Source organism: Aotus nancymaae, unplaced genomic scaffold, assembly GCF_030222135.1.
Source record: "Aotus nancymaae isolate 86718 unplaced genomic scaffold, 86718_ANA_hifiasm-v0.15.2.pri h1tg000008l, whole genome shotgun sequence".
Lineage (NCBI taxonomy): Eukaryota > Metazoa > Chordata > Mammalia > Primates > Aotidae > Aotus > Aotus nancymaae.
Genome location: NW_026988419.1, coordinates 34722263 through 34735959, shown reverse-complemented (window position 1 = coordinate 34735959; position 13697 = coordinate 34722263). Strand labels below are relative to the sequence as shown.

Here is a 13697-nt window from a genome sequence, read left to right as displayed (position 1 = left end):
AACAAACTAATGTTGTTCAGATGACAGTTTGTGTATTTGGTAGAGATTTTCTCACAAATAAAGAGACTGTAACTTCAAGGGAAAAAAAAACCTAAAAGTATTTGTTCCCAAAGGTAAAATAACTTTAGAAAACACAAATACCACTGTGAGTCTGAGAGCTTCCCTAAGACATTTTTTTATTTGAGCAAAGATGATATTAACAAATATTATTTTAAAAATATGTTGTATATGGCAACATTTGGAAGATCTGTATAACTCTGTAAACCAGTATTTTCCAAATGGCCAGTGCATAGTGAGATAAAACCATGTATGGGTAAAGATCCATTCAATGCAAGTGAGTCAGAACTAGAAAAAATGTATTTTGAAATCAATATGGAACCAAAAAAAAAAAGCCCAAAGAGCCAAGGCAATCCTAAGCAAAATTACAAAGCTGGAGCCCTTACACTACTTGACTTCAAACTATACTACAGGGCTACAGTAACTAAAACAGCATGGTACTGGTATAAGAACAGATACATAGACAAATGTAACACAATAGAGAGTCCAGAAATAAGGATGCACACCTACAACCATCTGATCTTTGATAAAGCTGACAAAAACAAGCAACAAGGAAAGGATTCCCCATTTACTAAACAGTGCTGGAATAATTGGCTAGCCATATGCAGAAGAATGAAACTGGATCCTTTCCTTATATCAAACACAAAAATTAACTCAAGATGAATTAAAGACATTCCTAGGCAATGCCATTGTGGACATAGAAACTGGGAAAGATTTTATGACGAAGACCCCAAAAGCAATTGCGACAAAAACAAAAATTGACAAATAAGATCTAATTAAACTAAATAGCTTCTGCACAGCAAAATAAACTATCAATAGAGTAGACAGGCAACCCATAGAATGGGAGAAAATTTTTGCAACCTATGCATCTGACAAAGGCCTACTATCTAGCATCTATTTGGAACTTAAACAAATTTCCCAGAAAACAAACAAAACAACCACATTAAAATGTGGGCAAAGGATATGAACCAACAATTTTCAAAAGAAGACATACATGCAGCCAAGAAGCAAATGAAGAAAAGCTCAACATCACTGATCATTAGAGAAATGCAAATCAAAACCACAATGAGATACCATCTAATACCAGTCAGAACGGCTATTAATAAAATGTAAAAATAATAACAACAATAATGCTAGTGAGGCTGTGGAAAAAATGGAATGCTTATACATTGTTGATGGGAGTGTAAATTAGTTCAACCATTAGTGAATGGTGTGGCAATTCCTCAAAAACCTAAGATCAGAACTACCATTCAACCCAGCAATCTCATTACTGAGTATATACCCAAAGGAGTATAAATCATTCTGTTATAAAGACACATGCACACGTATGTTCATCACAACATTATTCACAATAACAAAGACATGAAATCAACCTAAATGCCCATTAGTGGTAGATTGGATTTAAAAAATGTGGTAGATATACACCATAGAATACTATGCAGTCATAAAAGAAAATGAGATTGTGTCCTTTGCAGTAACATAGATGGAGCTGGAGGCTATTATTCTTAGCAAACTAACACAGGAACAGAAAACCAAATACTGCCTGTTTTCACTTATAAGTAGGAGCTAAATGATGGAAACACATGGACACATAGAGGGGAACAACAGGTACTGGGGCCTACTGGAAGATGGAAGATAGTAGAGGGGAGAGGATCAGGAAAAATCACTCATGTGTACTACCTGGGTGACAAAATAATCTGTACAGCAAACCTTCATGACATGAGTTTACCTATGTAACAAACTTGTACATGTACCCTTGAACTTAATAAATGTTAAAAAAAGAAACAAAGCAAGTTAATGGAAGTTTTGGAATTTGAAGCTGATCTTAATCTTTATATGTTTCAATATGCCACACTGGCATAGTACATTTACCTTAACTAAAAATAGACATATAATTGCATGACTATTGACAAATTAAAGATGTAATTGTATGACCATTGAGCTTGTCTATATAATGAACTTGTACATGTACCCCTGAACTTAAAATAAAGGTTAAAAAAAGCAAGTTAATGAAAGTTTTGGAATTTGAAGCAGATCTAAATCTTTATATGTTTCAATTTGCCACACTGGCATAGTACATTTACCTTAACCATAAATAGAGATATAATTGCATGATTGTTGACAAACTAGAAGTCATAATTAAGAATAAATAAGTTAAATATGTACATATATTTTTAACTTTTACACAATAAAAACTGACAAAGATGATAAATATGAAGACATTGAGAATGTTCAATAAATGATTTCAGAATCAAGATATTTTTATTCCACTCATCTTTATGAAACCAAATAAATAATAAAATAAGAATGGAAAATAACCAATCTTCCAAAAGAACCTAAAAATTGTTATAACCCCTCTGCCCCAAACACATACATAATACTAAGAATGTCTAGTAAATATAGTAAAATTTGTATCAAAACTAGCAAGAATTAGAACTATAATTTTTCTCCAGATCTCTTTCAGAGTTGCTATTGCTATTGCCTGGATGTTTATGTCCTCTCACAATCAATATGTTGGATTCCTAATCCCCAAGGTGATGGCATTAGGAGGTGAGACCTTTGGGGGATGATTGGTTCATTAAAGTGGAACCTTTTTGAATGGGATTAATGCCCATATAAAATAAGCCCAATGCATCACATTACCTGACTTAAAACCATACTACAAGGCTACAATAACCAAAACAGTGTGGTACTAGTACAAAAACAAACCCATAGACCAATGGAACAGAATGGAGAACTCAGAAATAAAACCACACACTTACAGCCCTCTGATCTTTTACAAAGTCAACAAAGCAATGGGGAAAGGACTTCCTATTCAATAAAAGGTGCTGAGATAGCTGGCTAGCAATATGTAGAAAAATGAAACTGGATTTCTACCTTGAGTTGATACAAAAATCAACCCAAGATGGATTAAAGATTTTAACGTAAGACCTCAATAAGAATTATAGAAGAAAACCTAGGAAATGCCATTCTGGACATTGGCTTTGGTAAAGAATTTATGACTAAGTCCTTAAAAGCAACTGCAATAAAAAAATTGACAAGTGGGACCTAATTAAACTAAAGAACTTCTGCACAGAAAAAGCAACTTACAGATAATATCAATAGAGTAAACAGACAACCTATAGAATGGGAGAAAATGTTCACAAATTATGCATCTGACAAAGGTCTGATATTCAGCAGCTATAAGGAACTTAAACAAATGAACAAGCAAAAACAAATAACCCCATTAAAAATGAGCAAAAGACATGAACAAACAGTTATCAAAAGAAGACATACAAGTGGCTAACATATGAGAAAATACTCTATGTGGCTAATGATCAGAGAAATGTAAATCAAAATCACAATGAAATGACATTTCACACAAGTCAGAATGGCTGTTACTAAAAGGTCAAAAAACAAGAGATGCTAGTAAGGCCACGGAGAAAAGGGACAACTTATACACTGTTGGTGGGAATGTAAATTAGTTCAGCCACTGCGAAAAGTAGTTTAGAAAATGAGAACACATGGACATAGGGAGGGGACCATCACACATAAGGGCCTGTCAGGGCCTAGGAGGCAAGAGTGAGGATACTATTAGGACAAATACCTAATGCATCCAGTGCTTAAAACCTAATGGGTTAATGGGTGCAGCAAACCGCCATGGCACATGTATACCTATGTAACAAACCTGCACGAACTTAAAGTATAATATAAAAAAGAAAAGAAAAGAAAAATGGTTTAGAGATTTCTCAAAGAACTTAAAACAGAACTACCATTCAACCCAGCAATCCCATTACTAGGTATATATCCAAAAGAAAATAAATCATTCTATCAAAAAAACACATGCATGTATATGTTCCTTATAGTACTATTCACAATACCAAAAACATAGAATCAATCTAAGTGCCCATCAATGGTGAACTGGATAAAGAAAATGTGGTACATATATACTATTAAATACTATGTATCCATAAAAAAGAAAGAAATGTCCTTTGTAGCAACATGGACGCAGCTGAAGGTCATTGTGCTAAGCAAATTAAAATGGAAACAGAAAACCAAATATCACATGTTCTCACATATAAGTTGGAATTAAACATTTGGAATTCACAGACATAAAGGACACTGGGGACTACTAGAGTTGGGAGAGAAGCAGAGAGTAAAAAGTTGAAAAACTAACTATTGAGTACTATGTTCAGCACCTAGGAGACAGGATCCATCATACCCCAAACCTCAGAATCATGCAATATACCTTTGTAAAAAGCCTACACATGTAACCCTGAGCTTGAAATATTGTTGAAATTATTTTTAAAAAAAGAAAATAGAAATTAAAAGTACGATGAGATACCACTAAGAAAGAAAAAAGCAAATGAGATAAGCCAATGGGTTTTAACGTAACAGAATTCAAATGGTTCATTCACAATGGTTAAATCACATATTGCAACTATCTTTAATAAAACTACTATTTGTCCAGTTTTGCTGTACTACGAAAACAGAATATTCACAATTATCTGAAAAGGCTAGTCAAATACTCCTTTATTTCACAACTACATAACTGTATGAGGCCATGTTGTCTTCAACCAAAACCATATATTGCAACATTTTGAATACAGAAGCAGATATGAGAAACCAGTTGACTTTTCTTAAACTGGATAAAGAAATAAAGAGATAGGCAAAAATGTGAAACAATACCATTCTTCTGTTTTTTTCATGCTTTGAAAAAATATAACTTTTAAATGAAAATGCTATTTATATAAATATAGAATGGGTTTATTAATTTGATTTTAAATAAATTAATGATTTTTTAAAAATATCTTCATTTCAATTTCAAATACAGAAAATATCTATATTGATGGCCCAGAAAAGCTCTGAGTCTTTATTTTTAAGTGCATTTAGTGGTCTTGAGGCCACAAAGTTTGAGAACAATTTTTTTATGATCTTTGTAGTTCTCAGATTATGAAACCCTGCTCTAGTAATATGCCCACAATTTTGCAAGGTAAAATGTATGCTTCTGCCATGGCAGTCCCAGGTTCCTCCTTTTAGTTGAGTCTCTGTGTGGAAGGAAACTTTCCTATTTGATTAATGTAAATGGCCCCATGCAAAAAAATCTATATAAAGTTATAAATATATTACCCAAGCAGAGTCCTATAAATGTGGATGAAATCAGAGTTCTTTAAATATTGAATTGTATGTTTGATGCTCTGAGACAAAGTATTGTTTGTAAAGAAATTATCCACCTATTTTTTGACTGGACATTTTCACTCAGTGGGGCATCTTTACATTCCCCTTCATTCCTCCTCCAGATTTAAAGTTGTTAACATGGTTAGTTCATTGTTAGCTCATTTGTTAAATGAGACACTTAACAACTTTAAAGAGCCTTTTATAAGTGATTGGGTGTGGTGTCTGTAGAACTATTCAGCTTCTTGAATATATTAAAAATATCATTCATTATGACCAAGTGGGATTTATCATAAATATGCAAGTATGGTTCCTCATATACAAATCAATCAATGTGATACATTATATCAACAGAATAAAAGGCAAAACTTTATGATTATTTCAATTGATGCTGAAAAGCATTTGATAAAATTCAACACACCTTCATGATCAAAGTCCTCAAAAAACTGGGAATAGAGAAGGAACACACCTCAACATAATAAAAGCCATATATGACAGACCCACAACTAGTATCACACTGAATGGGGAAAACCTGAAAGCCTTTCCTCTAAGATCTGGAACATGAAAAGGATGCCTGCTTTGACAATTATTATTCAACATAGTACAGGAAGTCCTAGCTAGAGCAATTAGACAAGAGAAAGAAATAAAGGGTATCCAAATTGGAAAGGAAGAAGTCAAATTATCCTTGTTTGCACATGATATGATCTTATATTTGAAAAAACCTAAAGACTCCACCAAAAAACTGTTAGAGCTGATAAATAAATTCAGTAAAGTTGCAGGATACAAAATTAACATACAAAAATCAGTAGCAACAGTAAACAATTCAAAAAAGAAATTGAAACGTAGTTCCATTTACAATAGCCATAAACAAAATTAAATACCTAGGAATTAACCAAAGATTTCTACAACGAAAATAAAAAAAACACTGATAAATGAAATTGAAGAGGATACAAAATAAATGGAAAGCTATTCCATGTTTATGGATTGGAAGAATCAATATTGTTAAAATGTGCATACTACCGAAAACAATCTACAAATTCAATATAATCCCTATAAATATATCAATCTTTACAAAATAGAAAAAACAATCCTAAAATTTATATGGAACTACAAAAGACACAGAATAGCCAAAGCTATCCTGAGTAAAAACAACAAAACTAGAGGAACCACATTACCTGATTTCAAATTATACTACAGAGTTATAATAACCAAAAATAGCATGGCACTGGCACAAAAATAGACACATAAACCAATGGAATAGAATAGAGAACCCAAAAACAAATCTACACACTTATAGTGAACTTTTTATAAAAATGCTAAGACATACACTGGGGAAAAGACAATCTCTTTAAAAAGTGGTGCTAGAAAAACTGAATATCCATGTAAAGAGGAATAAAACTAGCCCCCTCTCATTATATTTAAAAATCAAACCAAAATGAACTAAAGACTTAAATATTACACTTCAAACTATAAAACTACCACAAGAAAATATTGGGGAAACTCCAGGACAGTGGTCTGGGGAAAAGTCTCTTGAGTAACACCCCACAAACAAAGGCAATCAAAGCAAAAAATGGACAAATGCTATCACATGAAGTTAAAAAATACTTCTGTACAGCAAAGAAAATAATCAACAAAATAAAGTAACAACCATAGAATAGGAGAAAATATCTTCAAACTACCCATCTGACAAAGGATTAGTAATCAGGATATATAAGGAGCTCAAACAACTCTATAGGAAAAAAATCTACTAATCTAATTTTTTTAAATGGGCAAAAGATTTGAAGAGACATTTCTCAATTTGAAGACATACATATGGCAAACAGGCATATGAAAAGGTGCTTAACATCACTGATGATCAGAGAAATGCAAATCAAAACTACTATGAGACATCATTTCACCCCAGTTAAAATGGCTTATATCCAAAATGCAGACAATAACAAATGCAGATAAGGCTGTGGAGAAAAAGGAACCCTCATATACTGTTGGTGGGAATGTAAATTAGAACAATCAGTATGGAGAAGTTTATAGGTTCCTCAAAAAATGAAAAAACGAACTATCATATGATCCAGCAATCCCATGGCTGGTATATACCCAAAAGAAAGGAAATCAGAGTATCTAACAGGTATCTACACTCTCATGTTTGTTGCAACACTGTTCATAATAGCCAAGGTTTGGAAGCAACCTAAGTGTCCATCAACAGATGAATAGACAAGGAAAATGTGATACTTATAAACAATGGATAACTAGTTAGCCATAAAAAAGAATGAGATTCTGTCATTTGCAATAACATGGATAGAACTGAAGGTCATTATGTTAGGTGAAATAGGCCAGGCATAGAGAGACAAACATCACAGTTCTCATTTATTTGTAGGATCTAAAAATCAAACTGAAATTGAACTCATGGAGATAGAGAGTAGACAGATGGTTACCAGAAGCTGGGAAGGGTAGTGGGAGGGTTGGAAAGGGAAGATGGGGACGGTTAAGGGGTACAAGAAAATAGAAAAAAATTATTAAGACCTTATATTTGCTAGCACAACAGGGTGACTATAGTCAAAATAATTTAATTGTGCATTTAGAATAACTAAAAGAGTATAATTGGATTGTTTGTAACACAAAGAATAAATGCTTGAGGGGATGAATACCCCTTTTTTTCACGTGATTATTATGAATTGCATGCCTGTATCAAAATATCTCATGTACCCCATAAATATACACACCTATTATGTACCTACGAAAATTAAAATTTAAAAAATAAAGCTATGGGCAGACAGGAACAAGACTAAAAATAAAAAAATAAAATAAGAAAGATTCAGCTTGTTTAATCTAAGATTTAGTGAACACTTTCCAAAATCACACTAAAACATTTGGCCGTGAAATGAACTTTCCTATTTCTTTACTGTTTAAATGGACATAGGGAAGGTGTTGAAAGAAAAGAAAAATAAAACAGAAGAAAAAGAAAAAGAAAAGCTACCTCATAGGAAAAGGTGGCTTTTAACTGCTACGTCCATAGTAATGACTTATTGATGTCACGAGAACCAATCAGAAGTTTTTTAGGATTTTCCCATCTTACCCTCCCCTCCTGATCCGGTCCTGCTGTTGTCCAGAAGATAATTATCCCAAAATGGGAACAAAGATGGAGCCTCTTCCTTCCTATTACTTGACTGAAACTACAGTCAGGTTTTCTGCTTATCATCTTAATATCAGGTGAATTGGAAAAGGGCATGCAGTACAAGAACTTTGACTCACTGGATTGTCTACTGGCTTTCCAGGGATTTTTAAGAACAAGGGTATAATAAAGCCCCAATAGAATATAGTTCTCTAAGCAGATAATTTTAGCAGAAGTTGTAGTGTCTGAAACTATGACTGGGATAATGCATTCCTAATAAAATGCCAAGAAACCCGTGAGATACAGCGGAAATCCATTTCTCTAGGAAGAAGTTTTAGGGGGGAAAATTATTTGGCTTTTAGGATCTCTCACAATCTCTTCTCTGCCAAATAACCTACACCAAAACTTCAAATTGTCTCTTAATGAAGGGAGAATTATTGAGGCTCCTAATTTCTAAGTCTCCATACCTTTGCATAATCCCCCTTACAGATCTAAGGAGAGAATCCTTTTTACACTATACACATGTAAATAAGCTATAAGCACGTATTAGTTGCCTCTCCTTTAACACAGCAAAAATAAAAGGTGGGAAATAAGGTTATAGTATTAGGGGAAAAAACCTTTCTCTTCAATGTAGGCTTGATGGTATTTTTCAGATAATACTTCTCATTTCTGGGTCTTTCCAAATGTCATTTCTATTTCTTAAAATGCTGCCGCATAGCTCTTTCCACTCCCTCATTTCTACCCCACTCTTATTTTTACCCACATGCATCCAAATCTGATTCCAAATTCTCCTCACCTTCCATATCCTTCCAGAAATCCTTCATGAATTACTCACATAAACCTGCCCAGTGTCTTACACATTTGGTTTTACTTAATTCTTTGTTTATATCTTAGTAATCTTACATATTCAGTAAATATGTATTGAGCAACTGCGACATATTAGGTACCATACAAGTCAGTAGAGACTAAAAGAGAAACAAAAGACACATCCTTATTCTTAAATAATTTACAAGGACTTGTGAAGATACAAAAAAAAAAAAAAAAAAAAAAAAAAAAAACAGGAACAAAAAAACACCAGAATTATAGTATGATAATTACTGTAAAAATAATTTTCTGATATACATTATACCTGTGGGTTTTGTCTCCTCATCTAGTTTTGAACTTCTTAACTATGTGTCTACCCTTTGAAGAACACTCAGGCCAGAGACAGCAATTGATAATATTGTAAACTGAAGAAAGGAGATGCGGAGCCCTCAACTAAATGTAACATGTCCAAAATCGCATCAGAGGTTTGAACCCAGTCATATTCTGTGTGTGAAAACATCTAGACCAAAAGGGGTGCAAGAAGCTTGTTTACTGGTGTCAGTGGAAATACCAAAAGGGATTTTCCTAGCATTTTTGGAAGCTCATTGAATAGGGGATAGAGTAGATAAACCTCAGAAACTTGGGATTTACAAAGCCTTAATTTCTGAGTCTTTCCAAATGTTATGTTAAACTCTATGGGGACAACTCAATGCTTACAAGTGTTGTACAATAATACCCTGAATAATGTGGTGTTTGGAAAGTGTTTCCTGATGGGGCCAAAATACCCCAGAAGATAATTGGGCCAGTGGTTAGACTTTCTGCCTTTGGAGGCATGTTGTGGTTGACGGGCAGGGAAGGAGGGCAAGTGGAACCAGTCAGCCTCCAGCTCCTTCACTGGAAACTCCCGTGCTAACCAGCACTGTGGCCTGGGACTCACAGCAAGCTTCCCCATCCATCTTTGCACTGCAGCTCAGTATGAAACACTAAAAGGATAAAATGCAGATTAATAGAGGATGCTGTTCCCAAGGCAGTCTTATGTAATTCATGCTCTGGATCATTGGATCCTTCCCATGGAGCAGGATCCAATTAGGCAGCCCAGGAATTTTATTCCAGTTTTATCCATGGAAAAAATGAGGTATAGAGATTTTAAGAACAAATGTTTATAAACACACAGCTGGCAAATTCTACCACCAGTATCTTGTAGAGGTTGAGAGAGGCCTATGCCATTCCATACTTCTAAAAAATGTATAAGAAGAAATTCCAAAACATATTGACAAACATTATGTAATATTTTAAAACTGTTTTTATGTAACCAATAAACATTATTAATACTGTAGAGAATGCCCAATGCAAAAAAATGTGGCATTATAAAGTATAGGAATATATACATATATATAATTTTGTGGCATTATAAGTATAGAAATATATGTATAATATATGTATCTGTGTGTGTACCTGTTTGTGTGTTTATATTACAGTACACTCCAGATGATATAGCCTGGTAAAGGTCACATGTGCAATGCTGTATAACAGACATACGATGGCAAGCAAATTCTTATTTATCTATGCAACAGCAATATTCTCATGGGCAACAATGTTTCTAGTCTTAGAAAATGATGAAAATAAATTATTATTGACCTAGTCTAATCATACTAGGTTAGTGCAAAAGTAATTGCAGTTTTTGCCTTGTTAAATTTGCCATTTGATATTGGAATACATTCTTAAATAAATGTGGAAATATTATGTATTATTTTTATTTATTTATTTTTTGAGATAGAGTTTTGCTCTGTCACCAGGCTGGAGTGCAGTGGTACACTCTCGGCTCACTGCAACATTTGCTTCCCAGGTTCAAGAGATTCTCCTTCCTCAGCCTCCTAAGTATCTGGACCTCAGGCATGTACCACCATGCCCAACTAATTTTTGTATTTTATATAGAGATGGGGTTTCACCATGTTGGCCAGGATGGTCTTGCTCTCTTGACATTGTGATCTGCCCTCCTCGGCCTCCCAAAGTGCTGGGATTACAGGCATGAGTCACTGCACCTGGCCCATTACATATTATTTTAATGTACATTTACTGCTTTCTGGGTTTTTTGTTGCTGTTGCTGTTGTTATTGACTTATTACTTACTGTTTATTTTATATTTATTTTATACTATGGAAATAACGTTAAGACAAAAAGCAAATTCGAGTGATTTTCTTATTCGAGATCAAATGGGTCGTAAAGCAGCAGAGACAACCCGCAACATCAACAATGTATTTGGCCCAGGAACTGTTAATGAACGTACAGTGCAGTGGTGGTTTAAGAAGTTTTGCAAAGGAGACAATAGCCTTGAAAATGAGGAGCCTAGTGGCTGGCCACCAGAAATGGACAACAACCAATTGAGAGTAATCATCTGAGCTGAGCCTTTCAGAACTACACAAGAAGTTGCCAAAGAACTCAGCGTTGGCCATTCTAGAGTCATTTGACATTTGAAGCAAATTGGAAAGGTGAAATAGATGGATAAGTGGATGTCTCAGGAGCTGACCAAAAATTAAAAAAGTGTCTTTTTGAAGTGTTGTCTTAAGTCTGTGCAACAACAATGAACGATTTCTTAATCGCATTGTGCCATGCAATGATAAGTGGATTTTATACAACAACTGGTGATGACCAGCTCAGTGGTTGGACTGAGAGGAAACTCCAAGGCACTTCCCAAAGCAAAACTTGCACCAAAAAAGGTCATGGTCACTGTTTGGTAGTCTGCAGCAAGTGTGATCCGCTACAGCTTTCTGAATCCCAGTAAAATCATTACATCTGAGAAGTATGCTCAGCAATTTGATGAGATGCACCAAAAACTGCAATGCCCACAGCCGGCACTGGTCAACAGAAAGGCCCCAATTCTCCATAACAACTCTCAACCACACATTGCACAACAAATGCTTCAATAGTTGACTAAATTGGGCTACAAAGTTTTGCCTCATCTGTCACGTTCACCTGACCCTTCACCAAGTGACTACCACTTCTTCAAGCATCTTGACAATTTATTGCAGGGAAAACGGTTCCACAACCAACAGGATGCAGAAAATGTTTTCTAATAGTTCATCAAATCCCAAAGCATGGATTTTTACACTACAGGAATAAAACTTATTTCTTGTTGGCAAAAATGTATTGATTGTAATGGCTTCTATTTTGGTATTAAGGATGTGTTTGAGCCTAGTTGCAATGATTTTAAATTCACGATCCAAAACAGCAATTACTTTTGCACTAACCTAATAGTATTATGTTCTTCGTCATGGGATCCAATTCTGGCCAAAAAGACCTTAAGGGAAATTAACAGGGGCTCCTGGGAAATATTTTCCTTCCTAGAGGGCCTTAAAGGAGGTGAAGATTTTTCTCCCCTTCTGGCTCTTCCTACTTTGGAAGATGCTGTGTGAAGATACGATGTCTGGAGCTGTGGAAGTGACAATACTGATAAAAAATCCAAGCATTAATGATATCAGAGTGAAAACATCGGAAATCCTGGGTCTGTCCTCGATGACTTAGGCTGCCAGCTTGTGACCATTTTGTTAAATAAAACAATAACTTCTAAAAACTTAAGAAACACCTTAGTTGGGATTTTTCTTGTTTGTAGTTAGAAGCATCTTAAGTATTACGTCTGTCTTTCAATGTTGTTCATAATTTTATGTAAAACTTCTTTTGGAGAGAATGTCAACATACAAATTGCAGGTCTCTTGTGAATATGAAGCCAGAGTCAGCTGCCCTCCCTGTCCACCCACTGACAAACTTTCTCTCTCCATAGAAATCAGGCCAGTGGTTCTTAGCATCCGGACTCCAGGCTAGTGTTCTGTGACACAGCATCCCATGGGACCATCATAAGGGTCACCTGGACCTCCAGTCACCGAAAGAACCAAGAATCTTGTACCATATTCGCCTCTCTCCAACAATATGAATTCTATGATAAAAGTCCATTTCAGTATATGGTAAGATTTTTTAAGTGCACGTAGTTGGTGTTGAGAATAATTCGAGGCAAGGGAAGTTCAATAAAAGCAGAATAATTTTTCCTTCTTGATTGAATATGCAGTAAAGATAAAATACCACTTCAGAGGTACGTAGAATTATGCTCATTTTATGGCTCCTTTCTTCTTAGGATCTCAGAGCAATTATGTAAAGAATGCTTATGTTCACATTATACTAAGGTACTATACATCTGAAGGAAAAGAGAAGCTCATTCGCTGCCCTGCTCTCCACTCACTTTGTGTGTGGTGTGTGGGTGTACTCAAACAGTGTGCCTATTTATATTCAATCACATATGGACGCTATATATGAATTAGGTATCTATAATGCAGATATTTTAAATATTTGTTTACCACCAACTGTTTAACTGGGATTTCCATGAATAGAATAAAAAATGTATGTGCTAAATATATATGTAGTTGTATATGGGTATCTGGCATAATTTACTATTTTTTTTTTTATGGACCAAGCAGGAAAAAAGAAAACCAAGTATTCTAAACAAATTTTGTCCATTTCCATTTCCCATACCATGAAACAATATGTTTAGTAAACATTAAATGTGATTTTTAAGAGAAAAGAAAGAG

The 13697-nt window shown here is 34.6% G+C and overlaps 1 pseudogene; it reads left to right on the top strand.

The window, feature by feature from the left end:
• Window positions 1-5010: 5010 nt before the first annotated feature.
• Window positions 5011-12533, top strand: LOC135273578 (histone-lysine N-methyltransferase SETMAR-like; annotated as a pseudogene).
• Window positions 12534-13697: the final 1164 nt, after the last annotated feature.